Source organism: Dromaius novaehollandiae, chromosome 10, assembly GCF_036370855.1.
Source record: "Dromaius novaehollandiae isolate bDroNov1 chromosome 10, bDroNov1.hap1, whole genome shotgun sequence".
Lineage (NCBI taxonomy): Eukaryota > Metazoa > Chordata > Aves > Casuariiformes > Dromaiidae > Dromaius > Dromaius novaehollandiae.
This window is the reverse complement of record NC_088107.1, coordinates 17,316,560-17,339,331: the sequence shown is the minus strand read 5'-3', so window position 1 is coordinate 17,339,331 and position 22,772 is coordinate 17,316,560. Positions and strand designations below refer to the sequence as shown.

Below are 22,772 nucleotides of genomic sequence, written 5' to 3'. Positions count from 1 at the left end.
TATATTTTTAAAACTTTTGCTTTGAACATTTTTAAATAAAATGTTTCAAATCAAGAGTTCCAGATCAAACATTTGCACTTTCGCCCCATGAACTATTTAGTAAAATGTAACTGTTTTGAAAATACATTGCTACTGCTCCAGAAAAAGGAATGCAGATAAAGCTTGTGTTTAAGAACTAAAGCTTGTGTTTAAGAACTTTGCTTTTCTCTTAAAAACAAAAAAGCACAACACATCTTCATCTCAATCCTGAAAGCAGACACCTGTGATTGAACCTTCCAGCATATAAAATTCTTAGTAAATAATAAATAAAACGTGATCACACCTACATATTCTCATGGGTAAACTTTCAGTTAATGAATTGGTCCTTTTGCGTGAGTTATATGAGCGAACGCTGGAGGTTCAGGCACCAGCTGCAGCTTTGTCGGGCTGCACCTCATTAGGTGGTGAAACCCCTACATTACCTTCTGCTTCACATCAGTTTTTTTCCTTTGGATTAGAAGACCTCTGGATTTGATTCATCAAATGCATGGCTGTTTGCTAGAAAACAAAGTCGAATATGGAAAAATTGTTTCAAATCAATACAATTTGTAAACCAACTCGGTGACGACTTTGGCAAAGGTACTTGTCAGGCCCGGGCTCGAACCTTAGGTAGCCCACGGTCTTATGATTCTCTCTATTGATCTTAACTGTACGGACTTCTTTTTTTAAAAAAAAATACATGTTCATTTGTGAATGGTAGCCTTTGAAAAAGTGGCTTGTGAGACTCCAGGATATTGTTCCATTAGGTAATTGTTTTCTGATTTTTATTTTTTTTTAAATCTTTTTGATTAAAGTTCTTGTATTAGGCCGTAGTACCCAGCACTTCCATACAGCATAAATCCTAGCTGATTCTTGAATTTTTTTGCATGGTTGGGTAAGTTTTCAGCCGGATCAGTTCCCTGAGGTAACTTGCTAACCGGTCTAGATGAGGAGCCAGCAATGCGCCATTGAGGTGCAGCTTGGACTTGTATCCATTTTAAATGGTCACACGACTGCCATTGAGAACTAAAGCAGCAACCTGCACGTCACTGGCTACTGTGTTCTCAGCACAGCAAGTACTACTACAGGCATGCATGGGTTTCCTTAGATTTTATTTTAAGCAGATTATTATTTGTAGACCTCATGTTAGAACTGCTGAAGAAAACAGCAATCTCACCCGTGTGCGTTACACTGGGAGAGATGCTGCTTTTCACCTTCTGTCACCCACGAGTATGCAACGTAGATTTAAAATCAAGCGGTGTGGTGCTCTCAGTTGCCACAGCTCTACGTGAATACACAAGAGACAATACAGCAGAGAAGCAATGAAGTTTATTATATGCACAGAGTAATATTAATTCATATAATCCAGACATTTAGGTGTTCAGGTTACAAAATGTCAGCAGCGCAGTTCATGAGCAGCTCATGAAATAAATGCTTTTGGGACAAATAGAAGTAGGTTATTTTAGTAAGGATCAGGAGAATCTGTGCATAACATGTTGGGAATTCTTTGGAAGTATTTGTTATCTACATTAAAGGTAGTTTCTTTTCGTAAATTATATATACTTTTACATCTGTTTTATTATCCCCTTTTATTCATATTCAACCAGTTTTTCTAGCAGTACACATAGGGATATATTTATTTGATTTCCATCATTTTATGACTGCTGAATATTGTTACATGAAATAGTTGGAGAGGGAGCAACTTACTACTTTTGAACTAACTTCAGGGTGTTATTTTCCAAGTGTAAGAGAGTGCTTAGCTCTTGGCACTCTACTCAAACCAGAAATATGTACCATTCCTTTGACACTGTTACGTTTTTGATCTAAAGGTTTTAGCCCAAAAACATTACGAGGGTATCGGAACAGTTGATTTGGGGTCTGAAGGACCAGTGGGAGGTGCTAGGGAGAGTGTGTGGTACATGCCGTTATGCAGCCCAAGCCAGTCACAAGGTTGTTAGCTTTACCTAGATCTAAATATTTTAGCAAGTCAGATGTTACTTGTTAACAAGGACATTGGTTAGTTTTTATGTTTAGTATATAATTTTTAACTTGAATACAGTTAATCATAACAATTTAGAGATCATTAATGAATAAAATAAATGTGAATTTGTTAACATTTGCGTGGGATGTGAGCAGTGGCTTTAGCACTCCGCAAGGGAAGTGGTAGGATCTTTGGAGGTGGCTCAGTGATTTGCTGAGGACCTCGGTGGGATCTTTACTGGTTCCAGCCTTACTGAGAGGAGCGTGCTTTTCCCTGATTTTCCCTCACCAAAGAGAGGAGTCTAAAAGTTGTTTATAATGACCACTTCCATAGTTTTCTGTTGTTTTTACATTTGTAACAACTGTGTCCTGTCCTTTCATCCTAGGCTGTCCTTTATGCTGGCTATAAAAAGTCATTTTGCTCAAGTGCAGGCGCTTCGGTGGTGGAACTATAATGTAGGGCAGGAAATGAAGAAAAATACCTTTCCCAATTAAGGCTGGAGAGGGAATTTAGGTAGACAGAGTGCAATTACCCAGATTGGAATTTGTCCAGTGCTCCAGGTCTAACAGCTTTATAATGAAATAAAAAAATTTTGTTTGCAAATATTTTATTCTCGTGAGAGCATCCTGCGCTTGGTTCCAGTCCATTTCGGTGTTACCCAAAAAGCAAGCGACAGCTGTGAGGCTCTGAGCAGGAGTTACATTGCAGGGGACATTCTCTTGTTGATTTGTTCTGGGATTTTTACCTCCTGAACCATGAGATCTAATTTGTCAAATTTCATTCTTCTGGTTTTTTTCATATTCATCTCTTCAGTAGATGAAATCTTAATGTGTTGACAGAAAACAGTTGGTTTGTTACAGGGCAGACAAGTCTGACTCGTATACATTTTTTTTGTCATTACAGCTTTAGAGTGCTGTTTGTTCTCTGGCTTCGTCTACAGTCTGCCTATGTGAGCAGGTTGGGAGAAATGCAGGCGGAGAGAATAACAGTACTTTTCTATCTTTAAGGGGATTACCCCAGTGACTACGCTATTAAATGCATCATTCTGTTTTTATTTCCATTGGAATAACGTAATGCCAAGTAATTTGATAGAAACGGGAAGCTGAGCAGGTACTGTGTGTTGAAACCACGCTGAAGTTTACGATCAGCCCATGCAGGGTAGCAGTGACAGGCAGCAAGCGTTTGGTCCTGTCAGGGGTGCTTGTGTACCCTGGAAGTAAAGCTGCCTTAGATTTCTTTTTCTTATCACATTAAAATTGCAGTTTAAATATACATCTATTTGGCAATCTGTTTATTGATTATTAACTGCAAGAGTTATTTGGCAGAAAAATTTTATTTAGAGCAATACAAGTTTTTGAAGCATTTTGTTTACAGGTACTTTTGTTTTAATATTATTTGGTCCACTTTCTGCAGTGTCCATTGTTTATATAATGCTCATTCCCTGGTAAGAACATAACGTATCTACAGACACAGCCATAATTTGTTTCAACTTGTCACGGGAGGGAGCTCCTCGGTGAGCTGCTAGTCACGCTGCTGAAGACTTGTATATATCTCCACAAATTGTGTTTTTCAAACCCTCCACTGGTCTCTAAATTGTTGCCTGCTCCCCTACTGAATGCAAAGCTATACAAGAAGCAGAGAGAAAATGCTGAGTGATTTACGCAGTAATGTGTCCAGTGGAGAGGAAGCACCGCCTTCCAGGGCAACGCTTGGCGACTGCATGGGAGCGTGGCCAGGGAGCTCTGGGGCGATCTCTGCCTGCTGACAATCTCCTTCATCTTTTCAGGCCATCAGATCTTGACCCCTTCCACTGATGGGCGAGTGAAGAGGCCTGGTGCTCTCCAGACGTGCCCAGGTCTTCCTGGCGCGCTGAGCTGCGGGGTCCCTTCTCCCAGGCCAGCGCTGCTGCGCGCCGGGGCGGTCTGGTCTCCGCAGAGATCCCTTCCGACCTCCGTTCTTCCACGATCCTGTGTGTGCCGAACTGAAGGAAATAAGTCATGTAGTAGAGCAAGGGCCCAAAACTCGGTTGCTTTTAAATAGCCTAAATCCCTGAGGTTAGCTTGAGTTGATGTATGTTTACAACGGGCCACTTTCCCTTGTGCTGGTGCAGTCACGGGATCTGTCGCATGGGCTGGTGTTGGAGTGTGAACACGGCCCCCGCACAAGGCAGGGATGGGAGCGCGCGGCTCCAGCAGCCCTTGCAGAGGGCCCAGGCTGAGGAGGCTGTGGAGCAGCACGCTTGGGAGGGACGTCCGCATCCATATCAGAGCTCTTCTTTCCTGGGCTTTCGTCTCCGCGGTGCGCTGCATCTGCCGAGGTTAGTGTAGCGTCTGCCAGTCTGCTATTTCTCAAGGAAAATCATGGCATTATTGGATGAACAGCCGCTTCTCAAAGCAGGGCCAGAAAATACGAGATAATGGAGTTTCAGCGTGTGCAGAGTTTATACCTCTAGCACAGTTTATAACTCTTTTGCATAGGATCCTGACAGGTTTGGTCTTTGATTTATCAGTTCTGGGTTTCCCTGTAGGAATGTTTATGTGCATGTGCCTATTCTATGACTAAGAGGTTTGCAGCTTTGTTTGCTTTAGTTAGTGAAAACCAGAATTAGCTGCTCTGTGCTGGTACTCCAAGGAAGAAGCACAGCCAGTTGTCTACATTCATGATTCAAGTCATCACCATCTCTGGCTGCTTCAGGTTCTTCAGGAAAAATATACATCAAGCTAAGAAAACAAGGGTACTTAGTGCTTTGACATAGTAATCTTAAATATTGATATGTTCACAATGTATATTTATTTCAGAATAATTCAGGGAAATGTTCGCACTCCCAAGAAATTGTTATCTAAATGTGGGTGTTTTGCAGACAAGTGCGAAACGATTCCTGTGTAAAGTAGATGTATTCTGGGCTGCTTCAAGGTGACAGATGAAGCATAAATGTGAATCATTATCTTTTTCACTGCACACTGCTGAAGTTTTCTTCTCCCACTATTGTATTTATTTCATTTGAGAAGACAAATTGAAAGCTAAGTACAGTTTATGGCAATGAATACTAATGTCAGATGGTATGGCACAGAGCAGTATATCAAAATACTGATTTTTCTGTTAGATTTATCTGGTGTGTTAATTCAGATTTGTTTAGCTATTGAAAAACCTAGGAAGAATGACAAGTGTTTGGAGAATTATTAATCCTTATAGATGGAGACTTTGCCATTATATGTGTATATTTAATATACGGATCAGGCTGTTGGGTTTTATTAACCCTAAGTAGTTTTCTTTAAGTTTGGAAGAAGTTCTACTATTTTTTCATGTTACTTATATTCTCTGTCATATTACTTGGGAAATATCCTCTTATTTCAGAAATATCCCATTAAATTTGCTTCAGGCTATCCTATTTAGTTTGTTTAAAAACTACACAGCACACAGTTAAAGACAATTTTTAGTCTTTTCCAGAGCTATGTAGAAACTCTCTTGGGAGGCTAGGAATTACGGATGTGGTTAACGGAAGCCGCGTTGTGCGAGTTCATAGCAGCTTCTGCCAGGTCATTAGCAGCGTGATGGCGGAATGGGTTTTGCTGCAACTCTTACTGCGCAGCGGGTGGGACGCTGCCCCCTTGGACGAAAGCAGCATTGCTACTGCTGCTGTTCGCTTCAAAAAGCCTCGCGTTCACAGATTCGGCATGTTCCCACGTGGAAGATTTTTCTCAGTTCGTTGGGTTGAAATAGCTAGCTCATGTACCGTGCCTGCTTGTTAATGGCTGGGGTAGGGTGACAAAAACACCCAGAGCATTTAACAGCCTCGGGAGCCGGTGATACGGGCATTGAATGCTGGGGTGTCTAGGTGTGAAGGAAGGGTGAAAAGCACAGAAAAAAAGAGAAAAATAAACTGGTTAAGCTTGTCCTTAGAAAACCATGTAGAGTCTACTGGGTTTTTTTTTCCCTGCTATGTATCTGTCTGACTGAAAGAAATCTAAGCCCCTTACGTGAACGTGTGTGAATGAACATTGATATTGATGGCTTGGAAGGTGTTTTTCTATGTGCATCTGAAAAGATGTTTTATAGTAAATTATTTCAGTTCTAAAGAGAGATGAAATAATTTTTCTTGATCAATCTCCAGTACCATATATTTCACTTTCTCTTAATTGGAAGATAGAAATTTTATCAAATACGCATTTCTCTGTTAGAATCATAAAATTACGTAGTTTGGAAGAGGCATTTTCTACTACTGCTAACCATTTCTACCAACTTCCAAATTAGATAAGGTAGCTCAGGACCTTGTGCAGTTGAGTTTTGATAATTTCTAAGGCTATTAGGGAGGTAGAAATACTAACAGTTTGGTCTTTGCCTTCTATTGCAGTAGAATTAAGTGATACAGAAATCTTGATTTAAATCCCTTCCGATTCTTAGCCAAGTTTCCCAAGAACTGAAGGTGGCTGTAACTTTTTTTTAGCTGTTGAAATGTTTAGGGCTAGCATGTAGGGATTTGTATCTGAACAAGTAAGTGCAGCGTGGGTTTTTTGGCAGAAATAAGAAATTCATTAGAATCATGATTGTCTTAATTAGCTCAAACTGTTCTTGAAAGAAAGTTATTATTGTATATTTAATGCGCACAGCAATTAAAAATGCGAAAGGAGGAATGTTTAAAATAGCGATAGAGTGGTAAGAGTCCTATGACTGTTGACACTAATTGAGGAGATGGCTTGCTTATGCAGATACCAGTTATGGTGGATCTGAACTCACAGGCGGTGCTTGACGTGGGCATGGTTGGGAGTGCTGCATCCAGATAGACCTTACTTCAAGGAACCTTGCGCTCGGGCTTGGCAAAGATGGTGAGGGTAACACTCCTTGAAATGATCCTAACAAGACATTTGAGTTTAGGAAGCACTTTTAAAAATGCTTTAATATGTCAGACACCAAAAATTCATTGACTGTCAGTAGTAGTGAAGCACCTAATCCTTTTACACAGGTTTAAAAATCAGTTTGGAATAAGCTATTGCAATAAAAACATCTTCCTTACCTGATTTAATGAAATATGTGGCTACTGAAGGCAGTTAAACCCAAAACCGAAGTCTTGAACTGTCCCTGAGGAAGTTTTAGTTTGAACAGAGCCTTGGATTTGATATTTGCAGCTCATGCCCTCTGTTATGTTGCTTCCCGCAGATAAGCTATATGGCATCTTATCTATAAGCAAGGGTAAATATTAGCCAATTTCTACAGTAGGGGAAAACTCACAATAACAAAAGTACGCAGTAATAAAATTTTCTTTGCACTTCATTTATCTATGTAGGAACTTCTCAGTTTTCTAGATATTGTGTCTTAGCCAAACACAAGTTACTGTCTTCAATGCAAAGGTACCTGGCCAAAATATTAACGGACTACAACATACAGAAAGTAAGACTTGAGTGGTTGTGTGACCCTTTCGGCCTTAAAACACTGACTTGGAGCCTGTCATTCTGACATTTTGCTGATATAATCCTAAATTTTTTTTCGCACACTTTATAGGAATCTGCATGCATTTTAAAACAGCTTCCTAAAAAAAAATTTCCTAAATGCAATTCCCTTATCTCTAAAAGGAGAATGCAAGCGTATTTGTTTGTAACACCGACATTCCATGGATTTCACTCTTGCCTTTATCTTGCCAATGACAAGAAAATCGGAGCCTAATGGAGAACTGCTGTGGATAGAAGCTATGGTGTGTTAAATGTTTAGGTACTGAGAAGAGTCTTTTGGTGAAAATCATAAAATGACTGTAAAAGTTTTTAATTTTCCGTAACACAAGGTAGTCATGAGGGTAGTCTGTTGCATGTTTCTGACTACAAGCACTTGAGATTCGGAAGAAGGCAGCATAGTAGGTTAACAGAGAACTATAGCAGTGGTCTGAGGAAAAAGAACATCTGCAAATTCTGGGTGCTTTCCTGGTGCTGATAAGTCAGTCCCTTAGAAAAGAAACACTTGTAGTGGGGAAAAAGGTTAAGAATGTAGTTTAAAAAATGTGCTTTTTGTTGGTAGTGTAGGAAATGCACTTAAGAAATTGCTGCATGGGTATATCTACATTAACACAACCTGCCTTTGCCATTCCTTTGTGTGTCCTCAAAACAGACTCCATAGTCTACAGTCCATATGCAGTAGGAACTTCAAAGCATTTGTTCCTTTTGCTTCAGCTCTGAGTGGAAGCAGCCTGGCTGGATCTGGACCTTAGGAGTTACGACAGGTTCTCCCTGGTCAGCAGGGTGCAAAGTGGGGAACAGAGCCTTGACCTAGTCCTCTCCTCCTCTCAAAGTGGTAGCACTGGGAAGAGCAGTATTCAAATGCCACTTTTGTTTTCATCTAAATGCAAGCACTGTGTCCTCCAGCAGTGGTGCAAACAGGGAGAGTTACAAGGATCCCTGCTACTTTCTGCATCTTGGAGCGATCAGTGAAAATCTGGTCCTTAATCTTCACCATACAAGGTGGAACTGGGTTTGCTCTGTAGCAGATTAAATTATGTTGTAACTTGTTGATGTTGCTGTGCTCTCTGGAACTGATCCATAGGTTCTTCAGATGTTTAAATGTGTCACTCTTTTAATTTGATTTTCTCCTTATTGGTTTATTAGCTGTAGTGTGGGATAACATAATATACAGAAAAGTTAGTATTCTCTTTAATGTGCACTCCTATGAGGTAATGCTCCAGCTGGCATAAAAACAGCAAACACATTTATGAATGTAACATCTTGTTAAGAAAGCTCAACTTAAGGATGAAATGGTGTGGAAAAGGCTTCTGATTTACAGGCCTCTTAATTTTTTTTCCCAACTCAGTATAAAAAAACATGACAAAGAGCAGTTGTAGGAATTTAAAGATCTCTGGTATCATGTGGTCTTTGCTTTTACACACTTCAGTGAGACAGCTGGGAGTGCATCTTCTGCAACTGGAATGGATGCACCGGTAGGGACGGTCACCTCCCCGGACTGGCGTGCTGTGTTATTCAGTCCAGCCTAGGCAGGAGTAAGAGAAAGTTTTAAATTAGTCCAAGCCCCAGTGTTGTGTTTGTGTTTTACCTGTGAAGACTGTTTTCTTGAGAATGCCGTAGGCACTGAGTTAGACAAGGTGTGTCTGCTTTAACCGGGCTGCTTGGAGCGGGCATCAGGAGGATGCAAGCATTCTTCTGTGAAAAATTTCCAAACAGACTGATTTTGTGCTCTGGTTTGAAAACTGTGCTGTCCTTTCCCTCGTCACGGCAGCACTATCACAGCATGAAAGGGAAAGCTGTAATATATTCCCTCTCCCGAATCTTTTCCTGTTGTGCCATCTGGAAATAAAGTATAGTAAGAACATAGACCACATTTCCCCGTGCTAGTGATGTACCTGAAATGAAGTCTGTTCTGTGGTGAAGACAGAAAGCCAAATTTGAGGAGTGAAAACTGCACGACAAATTTCTCACTTTCCCTCTTTCAGATCACAGGCAAAGCGAGAATCCGTATCTTTCCTTTTCATTCATATAGCATGCCCGTATATTATATAAACGGGCTCCTAAGTAGTTAGCTCTCACCCATTCAGCTAATTATCCTGAAGATGGAAAGAAAAAAAAAAAAGCCATTTGTTAATTGGTTTTAATATATCAGCAAAAACAAATAGAGAATAAACCTTGCCGGCATCCTTTTGAAAGGATTTCGATGTTAGCAGGGAGGTTGGTAGGTGGGTGAGTAGATTCTGTTTCTTAGAGGGAAATATGATTTGCTCAAGCCCTGTAAAAAGTTTATAAAAAAATGCTGCATTTCTCAGGTATGATGCATTTGGCTACTCAAAGCTTTTTATAAGCGAGCCTTGTGCAGCAGTTTTGTAAACAAGAATCAACCTCAACCAAGTTGGTTTTCATGTCTTTGCTAAAGCAAAAATCTTGTATTCCATGTCACAGTCTTTAAGAAGGCATTGAAACCTTTAGTCACATAGAGAGCCAAAAAAGCAGTGTGGTGTTTGTAGCACTAGTAAGTACGTTATGTCTTTTAATGGTGACTAGTACCTTCTTAGTGCATAGAAATAACAGCAAGATGGCTTACAGATTTGTCAGTAAAACAGCTACAGAATCTATTTTCTAGTTAATGCCTGAGAATATCTTCCACTAAATTTTATAAGTTTACTGTGTGACAGATGACCCCTTTATTGTTAATGTAAGATGTCTTTTTGAATATCCTTGCCTTTGCTTTGTTGTTTCAGACAAAAGCAGGTTGTAATTTAAAGCATATGATCATTTTTAGCATTTCTTTCTCAGTCTTTTGAATGTATTTGATGAATGTATCTAGTCATGATTCTTCATAATATATTATTCTGTGTTCGCTATCTGAAAAGGTATGTGCTGTTCTTCATCTGTGCTGCGTCCAGGTCTTCACAAACTGCTGGTACAGCTGCTATGGGAAGCGGGAAAGGAGTGTGTCCCAGCGGTACACGCTGTGATGCCAGCTCTCCAGTGGCAGCTGCTGGGTGGTTTCCCATGCTCCGTTTATATCCTTAGATTAGCTAGCCAATAAATACGGCGTTAGGAAAGCAGCAGGCAAGGGTAGGCTTCTTTTCCATTTCTGCGTTAGGAAATAACTTCATGTAAAGCCATTTGACAAAAAACAAAAAAAAAAAAACAAAAAAAACTATTAATTGAATTGCCACTGTAACTTTTTGTTTTTAAGTATTTTTTCTGAATCAAAAACATTTGAACATAATCGTGGCAATGTTTTACAGCAAGCACTGAAATAGTCTTTAGTATATTGACACCTTCCTTCTTTCTCAGCTTAACATATTGCATAACCTTAAATATTTTGGTCCTCTCCCAATCTCCTCTGTTCAGAGGAGAGGAGGTGGATTTGGGGTAACTCCGATAAACATGAGTAGCATTTATTGCTGCTAGAGCTAAATGGAGTTGAGAAATTCACTTCAGGAGGAAAAAAGGATGGAATAAAAATAATTCATGCTCATCTTCTGGCATTAGACAGAAGCAAAATGTATCCATTCTGTCTGATGGTTTTTTGAATTCTTTGAAAATAAAATGATGCTCACTTTCCTGGAGAAAAGACTGAGAAAGTTGTGTTGGAAGTCTTATCTGTGATTGGCAAAATGTTTGTCTGTGGTCAGGGAGACAGAGGTACAAGAGATTACCTGCTTTTGGAACAAAGTGTAGTTAAGTTCTAAATCCCTTCGTATTTGCTTGCATAGGATAGGAGTAATTTCTTGAGGAAAAGGGGCAATGGTATTTTAAGAACATAAGTCCACTGCATAAGTGCATACCACTGGTCTATGCAAGCATTTATAACATGACAATAACTTGTTCTTTTTGGCCAAGGAAGATTTCTCATCAGAATTTTTAAGAGGCCAAGAGAAGTTGAATAGAGCTAGAGACAGTGATGTGAGGAAAAACCTGGACCTGAGCAGGGCAGCTGCGTGTGGGAAGGATGAAGCATCGTTGACCCCCCTTTGACCATTCTGCAGACAGGAGTTCCCTGATTTCGATGGTGCCTGTGCTTTGTGAGGGCTGTCAGTTCATTTTGTAACAAAATTTTAAGCAGGTAGTGCACAAACCAGTATGACTTGGGAATGAGGGTAGACAATCTTTGGGGGAAGGCATGAAACTCCATTGCATCTTGCCTGTTTTTGTAACAAATGATGTGATACTATCTGAATTTGAGGGGAGCACAGAAAGGATGTTTCTTGAGGCACTGAATGCTGGCCTCTGGTGAGCAAGGTTAGGCAGGAAAATAAACTTCCATGTTGCCCATAACTAAACTAAGCATATGTTTGGCTTTTCCAAAACATTACAGTAGTAATGAAATGCTATGCAAGCCATCTTTTTTATTTTAATCCTATTTTTTCTTTCTCTTTCAATACATCGCCTTCCTAGGCGTGTTGCTGTTATGCAAGGTTTTGTTCAGAACTAAGCTGTTCATCCTCTGGGGAAGTGTGAGCTTCAGCAGCTTCGCATGCCAAGCCCTAACCATGCTCTTCAGTCAAGTGGGCATGTCGTCTTCTGGTTTTGCAGGGTGCAAAGGACTGTGGCCTGGACACACACAGATGCTGACAGTGTCACATTAGTGACGTGAACTGGCAGAGCCGCAGGTAACAGTCAGGCTAGCGCGTCTTCCCGAAGGCTGCAGCCTCTCTGAAATATATGAGTAGAATTTTATTTAAGAAAAGGGGGAGGAAGGGAACTAAACTACACCTTAACATGCTGTATTATTCAAAGGAGATATTTTGTCTAGGCCTTAACTAGGGATCAGCTGTTGTTTTTTCACTGCTTAGATGTCATTTTAACTGTATATTCAGTGTTGTTTTCCTGAAAGCATGATAGGTGCAGATGTCCCAGTGAGTTAATACATGGATCAAATCTTTTGTTTTTATTTTGTTTAGTAGTATATCCTCAGCCTGATCTCCAGTTCTGTAGATCTGCAGAATTCAGATGCTAGGGTTACAGTAGGATGTCACTCCCTTGCCCGTCCTTTCCTGTTCTCTCTTCCATTCATGTTTCCTTCCTCCAGTCCCTTAGTGTAGAAGTCAAGTCTCAGTGCTCTCCTTGATGAGACCACTTCTCAGGAGTGTCGTCAGCCCTGCGTGGGAAGAGTGACAGAAAGGGAAGCAACAGTGAAAGGGAAAAAAGCACCCAAGTGCTGTCCTCTGTGCGTAGTTGGAAGATGGCAGCCAGAAGCATACAGTTGTTAAGGCTACGTTTATTCCTTTGTAGGATCTTAACAGTAAATGTACAATTGAATTAATTATTTCTGCCCATCAACCATAAAAGTCTGATCAAGCTGGATTCTTTCGTGTTCAGGTTCTCCACCGCAACTACTGCATGAACGGACATACTACAGGCTTCTTTCAGATGGCTCCCAATGGTACGAGCCTCTACGCAGGGTAAACCTTACCTATTCAGAATGAAAACGTTGAGTTAAAAAGGTGCCCTTTCTTATATAGGGATGGATCAAAACTTCATTGCACTCGATGGGAGTCTTCAGTGTTAATGGCTTTAGTAAACTCAATCTCAAGCCCATAGTCATGTATGACCCTACTGCAGTTTAAATTCTCTAGTGCTGGCTAATTCTTTTACTGGTCTTATTTCTCATATTTGAACTAACTTTTTTCTTCAAAGTGGGGGTCTCTGTTGAGAGTCATTATACATTTTATTTAAGCAGCTTGCAAAATATTTAATTAGAATGGTATGAGAACTGAATCCCTCCAAAGATTTTTATGTGGCTTGCTTTTTTCCTTTGCTATTTAAGATTATACAGTTTTACAGGGAAGTGCCTTTTTAGAAGACAGAATGAGGTTAGCAATGCAAGCTTCAGAAATGCAGTGGGTTTAAAGAACACTCACTAAAAAGAGAAATCCCCAAAAGTGGGGCAACAGAATCTCCAGATAATATTTGTTTTACTCTTTGCAGTACCCATCGTGGCTTTTAAGATGTAATTGTTTTGTCTGAAAGTTGCTTTGAAGGTGCTGTGATTTCATAAAGAGACTATGATAAAATTTTGCCTATTTTTCTGTGGAAAAATGCAAATGTATATAGCTGTAGTAAATGTATAAGCTATCAAGTGAATTGAATGTATTTTCAGAACTGTATTTACAGATTTACGGAGCACTCTATAATAATAATTCTTTGAAGAAATGAGCTTGTTACTGCATAGCCTCTTTCTAATTCATTTCCTGATGCCCAAAATAGTAAGTTTTTAAAGAAATTAAAAACCTGAATCATTACCTTGCTCCAGGCTTCAGCGCTTTCCTGTGCTGGGCAGTGTTAAACTGATGGATTCAACAGAGATCTGTATCTGTTCTTTTCCACTTGCCTGGAAAGCTTCAGACACAGGACTGACTTGCCTTTAGGAACTTCATCTCAGAAAACCTAAAATAGTTGGAGTGCATAGACGGATACAGATTGTCTTGAGTTTTGGAATAAATTCTGAATTTTTTAGTGGGCCATGAGGGTGGAAACTTACAGTAAACACGAGGCCTTGGGTGCTTGTAAGCTGATAAACTTGCACTTGGAAAGAGAGAAATTTTGGAAGGGGAGGTGTTTTACATCCAAGGAGTTTCACATTTCACTCGTTACAAGCTACTTCCATTTCTGAATGCACGTGCAGTGGTGATAAAAAGAGAACCAGGTTTCCCCCAACCCAAAGGGAGCTGTTATTACCAGGGCGAATTTGTGGGTAAATAGCTCGTTCGGCACTGAAGGGAAGAGCCTGCAATGACTGGCCTGTTTCTTCTGTCTTTTAGCTGCTGTTTTCTCACTCGCTTGCAATATTCCATTTTTAAGAATGTGTTAAAAACAAGTGGCCCAATAGTTGATTGAACTTTTTGGCTTTCAAATTAATACAGATGGTTGCTCTCAGAAGAGCTAAGGCTGGTGCATTTGCAGGCAGAGTTGAGATGACAGAAATGAAGACGGGGGATAGCGTCAGCAGCTTGCAGGAAAGGAGCTGGACAGGGCGCAGTCAGGGCTGTTGTAGCTTACCTCCTCTCCTGTGAGAGCCCCGGGCAAACAGTGCCCCCGCCCCTTTGTTTTTATTAAGCAAATTGTTCAAATAACTTCTCTATTATCAAGTAGTATAAGACACTTGACTTTGCAGTTCTGAGGATTTGGGGCTGGTACACGAGTGCAATGACAGGATGCAAGTTTGTTTGTGACGGCTTTGATGTTTGTGGTGCATTTGCACGTGCAGGTCCCTGTTTTGACACTCGAGGTGTGAAGGGTGCACGGACGCATCACTGGCTCGCGTAAGGGCTGTCACCATCACGACACGTAACTGCTCCTGTGTTGGTATGCTGCAGTTGGAGGTTTTCTAGCTTTACAAATGAAGGGTCAGAGCATGAACGTTCCTGCCCCCTGTAAATCAGGCACGTAATCCGCAGTGTCTGAACCCCACTCAAAACGGCTGAATTAGGTATGTCGGAGAGGATTTCAGGTTGCTCTTTTTAGAACTAGGTCCCCTTGAGTACGCGAGAGGAGTTGTATAGTGAGCACAGGATGTTTTCCTTGCTTCAGGATTGCATTATTAAAACCCAAATATTGCTATGTGGCGAGTGCTGCATCCAGCAATACAAGAGGAATGTGTTGGAAGTTTGCAAAACATAGAAAGTTTGTTCAGGATCTTGTAAACAGCTTCCCAAAACTACAGAATTATGTAAATAGATCCGAACTGTATGAATACTCATTTTTATTTGAGTTACGTGAAGAAAATAATAGCAGTGGTAGGTTTTAAGTTGCCAATATCCCTGGATTACATAATTATCATTTAACTAACTGTTTAACGGCCAGTATGGAGAACTGCCATTAAGATAACAAACACATCTGGACTGTAGACAGAGTAGTCACAGCTATTTGAAGAGCTACCAACTTCCTAGCTAAATTCTTTGTCAGGGCTGGTGCTTTGAGGCTCCCGTGGGAGCGTGGGGGTTTTTGGTTTTGTCCTGGGCGGGGGGTACTCGTCATAAGTTTGGTAACTTGCCCAAAAGATTTTGTCTCCCTTACCTGCTGGTGTCTCTGAATCTTAATCTGTTTTTATCAAAGTTTTACACTGAGACCTCAGTCCTGCTCTGCAGTCCTTTTTTCAGTTGGAGTTTTGCCACTGATTTCAGTAGGTGACCCCTGTGCCTGGGAGGGCACCGGGCTAGGAATAATACATGATTCAGCATAAGTCACTGGAGAACTCCCGCAGCCATAAAATAAGGAAAAGCAGAATTGCGGGAACAGATTTGCTCTTACTGTGGTGTTTAGGCTGTTGTTTAAGTAGGAATGCACGTACTCTCCCAGCCTTTCTTGTAACCTCATTCAGAACACGCGAACCCCAGCCCCAGGCCTTTCTTTGCTGTGTTTTGCCTGCGTGGTTGTGCTGTTCTGCGCGGTGAAGGCCGAGGTGCCCAGTCTGCCGTGTCAGTTGTTCTGCACTAGGAGCCCTTCCCAGAGGGATCGCTCGCGGAGGGACTGCTGACAACTGGGAGTTATCAAAAAGGATAATGCAGCTCTAAGTGCAGGCTGAACTTTAAGCAGAGTAGTCAAATAATAGTTGTAGTGGATTTGAAATTAATATGTGCATAATAAAAGTTTAAGCTGTAGTTTGTATGTTGACAAAAACTCATTCTTTATGTTTAATAGATCTTCTTGATGCTAATATTTCACACACCTAGTTCACAGACGCTTCCAGGTTGATACCGCTGCATTCCTTGTGCCGCCCTGCTCCTCCGCCGCGATGTTTCCTCTGTGCCCGCAGTGCGCCCTAGTCCCTACTGCAGCGGCTCCAGCGGCTCATTTGTAACGCACTGTCTGTATTTTTACTTTGAGGTCTTTCAAAATACCTCTGATCTGCAACCTTTCCTACTGAAATTAGCTGCCCCTGGTCCGTCCCCCCCGCCCCAGTTAACAAGTAAGATTTCTGTTTAGGCATGTGTGAGTTTAGCTTAAGTAATAAATTTTGATCATAAAGATAGCTATTTATAATGCAGCAGCATCTGGAAGCTAGTCAGAAATCCATGTGATAAATGCACTACATGGTGTCCCTTCTGCTGAAGCAGGAGCACTTCTACTCACGTTTTGAAAGCTGTTCCTGTAAACAGTGTGCTGGGAGTTACAAGAGCAGAGCATGAAATAGGCCTTGATCCCTTTCTTTTCTTTAGTGCTCCAGACACTGTTTTTATCAGAACAAATAGTGTATCTTATTAGGCTGTTCTCATCAGTGACTCAGAGTTTTTTTGCAGATAGAAAGTAGGAGGTTTGAAGGCCCAGCAGCTGCCCTTTTAAATACAGGTGCCAGGAGCTCACACAGGAAGTAAAAGGAGCTAGCAAATACTGCGGGACCAAACAGTGGGCTGCTGTGGGCCTGTGTGTAAGCACAGCCCTGTTAGGCCGGATGAGGCGCCTCGGTCCTGGTGTAGCCTCAGGAGGAGGTGCTCCACTTTAGAAGATGAATCCCTGTCACCCATGAAGAGCAGCTTGTTTCTCCTCCCTGCGGGAGGAACGTAAGGCGGGACAAAGCACGCTTTTGCCCCATACAAGCACCGACATTAAGTCTTTACAAACGGATAGCGGATAGCGTGCCTTGCTCAGGCCTGCAGCTCCTGTGCTCTCTAAGCAGGGCCTCAAGGCACGCATCTCTCTCAATACTGACTTGTGACTTGTTGCTTTTATGTTAACGCTAGACAAGCTTTTCAGTTAAATAAACTAAAAATGCATTTAAAAAGTTTTAGGCACAGTCACATCACCAATAACTGAAAAAACTGTTGCAAATAAAAGCCAAAGAAGCCTCTTAATAGTTTCAAGGATTTTTTTCTGAAATACTGTCCTCGTTTTCATGGGGCAACCCTGTCATCCCTATCACCAGCTCCGTTCTACCCCTTCCCCCTCCTACCAGAGATGGCTCCGGCAGACTTGGAAGCCTGTTGGGATCTAGAAGTTCCATCATGCACCTTTGAAAGTTGAACCTGTATTTGGACATCAGGTTTTTAAGCTTGAGGTCTTCAGAAAATTGCAAATTTTTCATAGAAACCATTTGTAGCATATGTGGGTATAGCACTTAAAACATTCAAGCCATCGTACGGAGCGCTGGCCCTGCTGTCTGTCTAAGGGCAGGCTACCTCCACCATAGTCGTCTTTTTCATACTTTTCCTCTGTGGGGATTCGTAAGGCACTTTCCATGTCTCCTGAGAAGTCGCTTGCCTTTCCCATTTAGCACCCCCTGCTTTCCCTCTTCCCAATTTTTCAGCGTGAGATATGCGCACTCGCATCTGACCCAGCTAACTCGCAGGCTTTGTTCCTTTCAGAGCAGCGGACAAGAATGAGCAGCCTCATAATAAGCAACCTTTTAAAGCATGAGCTGTTTTTTTATTTGCTGCAATCTAGATTCCCTTTGGGGTACTTTCAGCAATGTGTGTGCATTGTAAATAGTAGCTAGTCTTCCTCCATGCTCTTATTTTCTGCTTCGTGTTGAAAGCCAGTAGCATAATCCTGGGGATCAGCCATGATTTTGTCTTGGGACATCATGTGACAGGAGCAAGTGAGAAGTAAAGCTGAAATGGAACAGACCAAAGCTGAGGCAGACGGTCGTGTGTTTCAAATAGCTGTCAAATGCGAAAGGTTCAGTTGTGCATCGTGAATAAATGAAAGGTGGCTCTCCTCGCGTGGCTGTGGTCCTCTGGAACCCAGTGGTGCACTGAACGAATGGTGATTGTGCTGGGAGAGCTTGGCTGCTTTGGAGTTTTGTTGCTTGGTTTGGGTATTTTGGTAAAACTGAGATGAAACAGCTGCAGTCATTTTGCAAGTTTCAGTATTGGGCGCATAATAGTGCTGGTCCGTCTTAGTGTCTGAAGACCTGGTATAGTGTTACCTCAAACAAATAATAATTAATGAGACTTCCTTTCCATTTTAGTTCCCTAATCTTTTAGAAGTAATTTCCTTATAATGGAAAAAACATGTTAATAAAGAGAAAATAGTGGAACTGTCTCTTTTGTGGGCATTATCTGCAATCATAATACATGCAGTTCATCACTTCAGAGAGCCAGGTCACCCCAACTGAGCTTCTGGAGCTATCGTGAAAAGACAAGTTTCATTTACAGGGCAAATTCCTACCTATACCTCTGGGGTAACTAGGCCAGCATCTGCAGTGGGGGATTCGTAACAGAAGCTAAACAGTCAGTATATAATCACTACCACTAGCTCTGTTCATCACACAACACAGTTGTGCGTTTGCTCTATTACCACCATCAGTGAATGAATGTGAGCTTTGCCGCTTTCCACCTAAGCGGTTCAGTATTTTTCTCATAGAGATTTTCTTAGTGCAAGCGAAGGGTCGCCAGATTTCGCTTTTCCAAGATGTATTTGATCCAAATTCTCAGAAGCACTCAGCTGCCTTTGAGAACGTGTGTCCCTCAGCTCCGGGTACATAAACCCGCTTTGAAAGGAGGGCTGAGGTTCTTACGGCTTTGAAAGCATTGCCTAGAACTTCATTGTTTAAAAAGCGTAAAGCTTTTATAGTTTAGACAAACAAAAAGCATGAAGAATTGAAAAGGAGAAGAGTTTTGCTCAATGTTCAGGCACTACAAGATAGTAACATCCGTGGAATGGTTTGTATAATTTTCATCAGCTGAGGTCCTTTCCCAGACTCTGCAGCCAGTGAATTGCAGGCAAACAAAATCTATGTTTTAATAAAAATGAAAAGTAAACAGCTTATCCAGAAAAGATCTTTTTCCAGCGTGGTCATATGTATGTGCATGCGTCCTTTTGTCTTGGAAAACAAAAATTGCAGGTAGAGCTCTCTAAATACACTATAATTTTCATCTATGTTGACAGTAATGTTAGCTAGATAGGCAAAGAGTAAAGCTCCTGGAGAAAAGGTTGAACTGCTCCCCGGTAGAGCTTAGCCCTCGCTGAAGTTCTGCCTGGCCCTTTCAGCTGCCTTTCAGAGTCCAGGTTTGTACCACGTGATGATGTGGCTCCCTGCAGACCAGCGCTTCTGCACCTGCATGTCTCCACCAGCTTTCTGACTCAGCGGGAGCTTGTGCTCTCCTCCGTCTCAGAACCACAGGCCGAGCGACGGCTCGGCAGTGTGGGAGCGGGGAGTTTACTGCCTTGCGGTTGCCTTTGAGCTGCTCTTGTGATGAAAAATACATCTCGGTTCCGCAGCTCCGTTAAGTATGTCTGCCTTCCTGGCTTTCGTCTGCTGTCACGTATGCCGGGATCTAGCTCCTGTGTGATTTTATCCTTTAGGCTAAAGGAAAGTAAAAAGATATATAGAGAGAAATCCTGTAATAGTTACACTTTGGGCTGTAATCAATAGCATTCACTCACGCTGCCTAAGTTAAGCGAAGGAAATATGTTTGGGGCATAGGCCCACACCTGCGTGTCAGGTAACGTGAGGAGTCTGTTTCTTGAAGTATTTTATGGAATGCTGACTTTATTTTTCTCAAGTAAATGGGAAATCAGTGCTGCTACTGTCTGAAGAAAATGCTATGGATTACCTGTAATCTCATGATGCTCCCTAACACAAATCCTTTTCCAAATCAATTATGCATTTTATGGCATAAAAACTTTTAACAGTTTATTACATAAAAACTACTGAAGTTTTTCATGCTAGCTCACTATTCAAGAGAGAATACTCACTGTACTCAGTGGAGGTGAAGTCCACACATGAAAATGGTCAGTAACGAGAGGTCTTTGACCAAACATACTGCATACTAATGAGAAAACTGAGGCATGAAAAATGCCGTATCTGATGATCTCATGAAACTGGGAAATAAGTTAATTTTTGAGCCTCAGTGGTCCAAATTGGGTGCCTATATCAAAAGTGACAAATAGTATAATTCAAAAAATGCTCTAACTTTATGCATAAAGTTCTGACCTTGTTTAGTGCTGGTAACACATCTTTCTGTCACTGTCACAGCCCTGTCTGCTGTGGAAAAAGAAAATGGTACTGCTGTTCTTGGGGCCTTTGGAGGATGGGACAGAGCAGGCTGAACTAGCAAAAGCTGTAGAATGAGGGTACGTTTTGTGTATTATACTAGCCTAAATGTCCTGTCATTTACACTGATGTAGGGTTACTCTTAAAATGCAGTAAGGCTGATGCCTGGAGACGCAAGCCTCAGAATTTGCACTCTGCAGGTTTTATATTGCTGCAAGCAGTAGATAGGACATTTTCCACTGCATTACAGAAAATGCACGAGAAAATAAATAGGCTTTTATTACTATCTTTAGTGGGCATGAATCCAGTGTTTCAGAACTAAAGTTGGATGCCTTAGATCTGCGCACGGCAATTCATTCTGGGTTGCCTTCCATTGGGTGCAGAGGACAACCCATTAAGTGATTGCAAACAAGGAGCTTTCTTCAGAGACAGGCTGTAGTGCACGAGGGCTGAAAGCTCTTGTGGCCTTAGGGACTTTACACCCCCCCACCCCCAACCCCCGTTCAACCCACACTCAAATTGCTTCAAAATTTCAGCAAGGTTTTTTCCCCCCAACCCATTTATCGGATGGCATACTGATAGCCCAGGCAGTATTTACTGCCACTGAAAAAATTCTGGCATAACTTGCAACAAATGCCATATTATTTTTAAGCTAATATATACCACAATTTAGGCACACTCCCCTCTGTTTTGCAGGATATTTTCAACATTTATTTACATCTCTGAGTAGGTTTTGTTTTAACTCAGTCTTCCTGAAGAGGCAGATTGTAGATACAGGAAAAGGGGAAGGAGAATGGAGATGTTCTCTGGTTCTCCGAGTTGGGTAAAAGGGACAAGAAAGCTTCAGGCTATGAACAGCTCTGGATCCTTGTGTGTGTTGTTGAATGAAGCCCAGTTCAGGTCAGCTGCCCTAGGGCTGAGGCTCTGCACCTGCACGTCAAGGGCGCAGCGTGGCCAGCTGTGTCCGCTCTGTGCCCCGGTGATCAGTGTGGACCTGCCCTCTCTCAACCCCCATCTGCACCAAACAGCTCGTGCTGTCACTCAGCAGCCGGTGACCAAGAAATTGTCCCGTGGGCTGTCTGAGCTTTGTTATACAGGCCTGGTAACAGGTATGTGTCACAGCTCCCAGCTGAATCTGCCTCCCCCGCCCTTCAGTGGCAATCCCTCAAATCCCCCTTTTACCTTTAGCAGCTTAATTTAAAAGATAAAATACTTTGGCAGCTTCTCCTGTAGGGATTTCTAGTCTCTTAACCACAAGGTACTTTCAATTATAAACAACATGGAGAGGTTGTAAAATGTCGTTAAGCAGTGTTACAACAGGTCTTTGCTAATTCCAGACAAGATAATGGGTGAGTATTAACCTTGTCTGCAGACAGCAATGCGACAGTTTAGCTTCAGTAGGTTTTAAAACTGATTTAGTGAAGAAAGTACAAACTGTGCATATCGTTAACCTGATTTCAGCTTAGTTCAGTTTAAGCCAGTTTCTAATACAGTCAAGAAAAACTGAAATAAGGAACTGTATACTGCCCTTTGCATTAGCTGAATGAAGCCTAGGCTGAGCTACAGCTTTCCTGGAACCAGTGCAACTTTCTCTCAATGCCAAGTCTAACTGACTTTGTGAGCTGATGGGGGGCATTATTTTTGAAGGTGGCTGTGGAGGGCTGCTATAGATCTATGTCAGATGCTTATCTGAAAAAAAACCCAAACAAACTATGCTTGTTTAAAAAAAATAAAATAAAATAAAAAGTCAAGATGTAGATGACAGCTAGATGGGTAAAAAACTGACCTGATGACTGGGCTGTGGGAGTAGCGGTTAGTGGGTCGTTCTCTACCGCGAGGCTGGTAACAAGGAGCACTGCAGGGGTCTGTCCTCGGACTCGTCCTGGTCAGCATCTTTATCAGTGACCTGGAGGAGAGGGTGGAGCGCTCTTTCATCAAGTTTGCAGTCACACCAAACTAGGAGTATGAGTGATTTAGGGAGACCTAGAGGGGCTGGAGGAGTAGGCTAACAGGACTGTGATGAAATTCAGTAAGGCCAAATGCAAAGTCCTGCGCTTGGCAAGGGGGAACTCGCCGCAGTGGTGCGGGCTGGGGGCTGAGCGGCTGGGGAGCAGATCTGCAGAAAAGGCCCTGGCGGTCTTGGTAGCCAGCAAGCTGCACAGGAGCCAGCCGTGAGCCCCGGCAGCAAAGAAGTCCAACAGTAGGCTGCTTTGTATCGGCAGGGGCATAGCCCATAGGCGGGGGAAGTGATTATCCCTCTGTGCTCAGTCCTCATGAGACTGCATCTGGAGTACTGTGTCTAGTTTTGGGCCCCTCAATACAAGAAAGATGTTGATGAACTGGAGTGAGGTCAGTGGAGGGCTGACAAGGCAGTCGGGGG

The 22,772-nt window shown here is 41.9% G+C and overlaps 1 long non-coding RNA gene across 1 annotated transcript in view; it reads left to right on the top strand.

Annotated features, from left to right (window-relative positions):
• Window positions 1-22,772, top strand: part of LOC135329393 (uncharacterized) — a 194,514-nt gene that overhangs the window by 111,884 nt on the left and 59,858 nt on the right. The gene's annotated exons all lie outside the window — the stretch shown is intronic.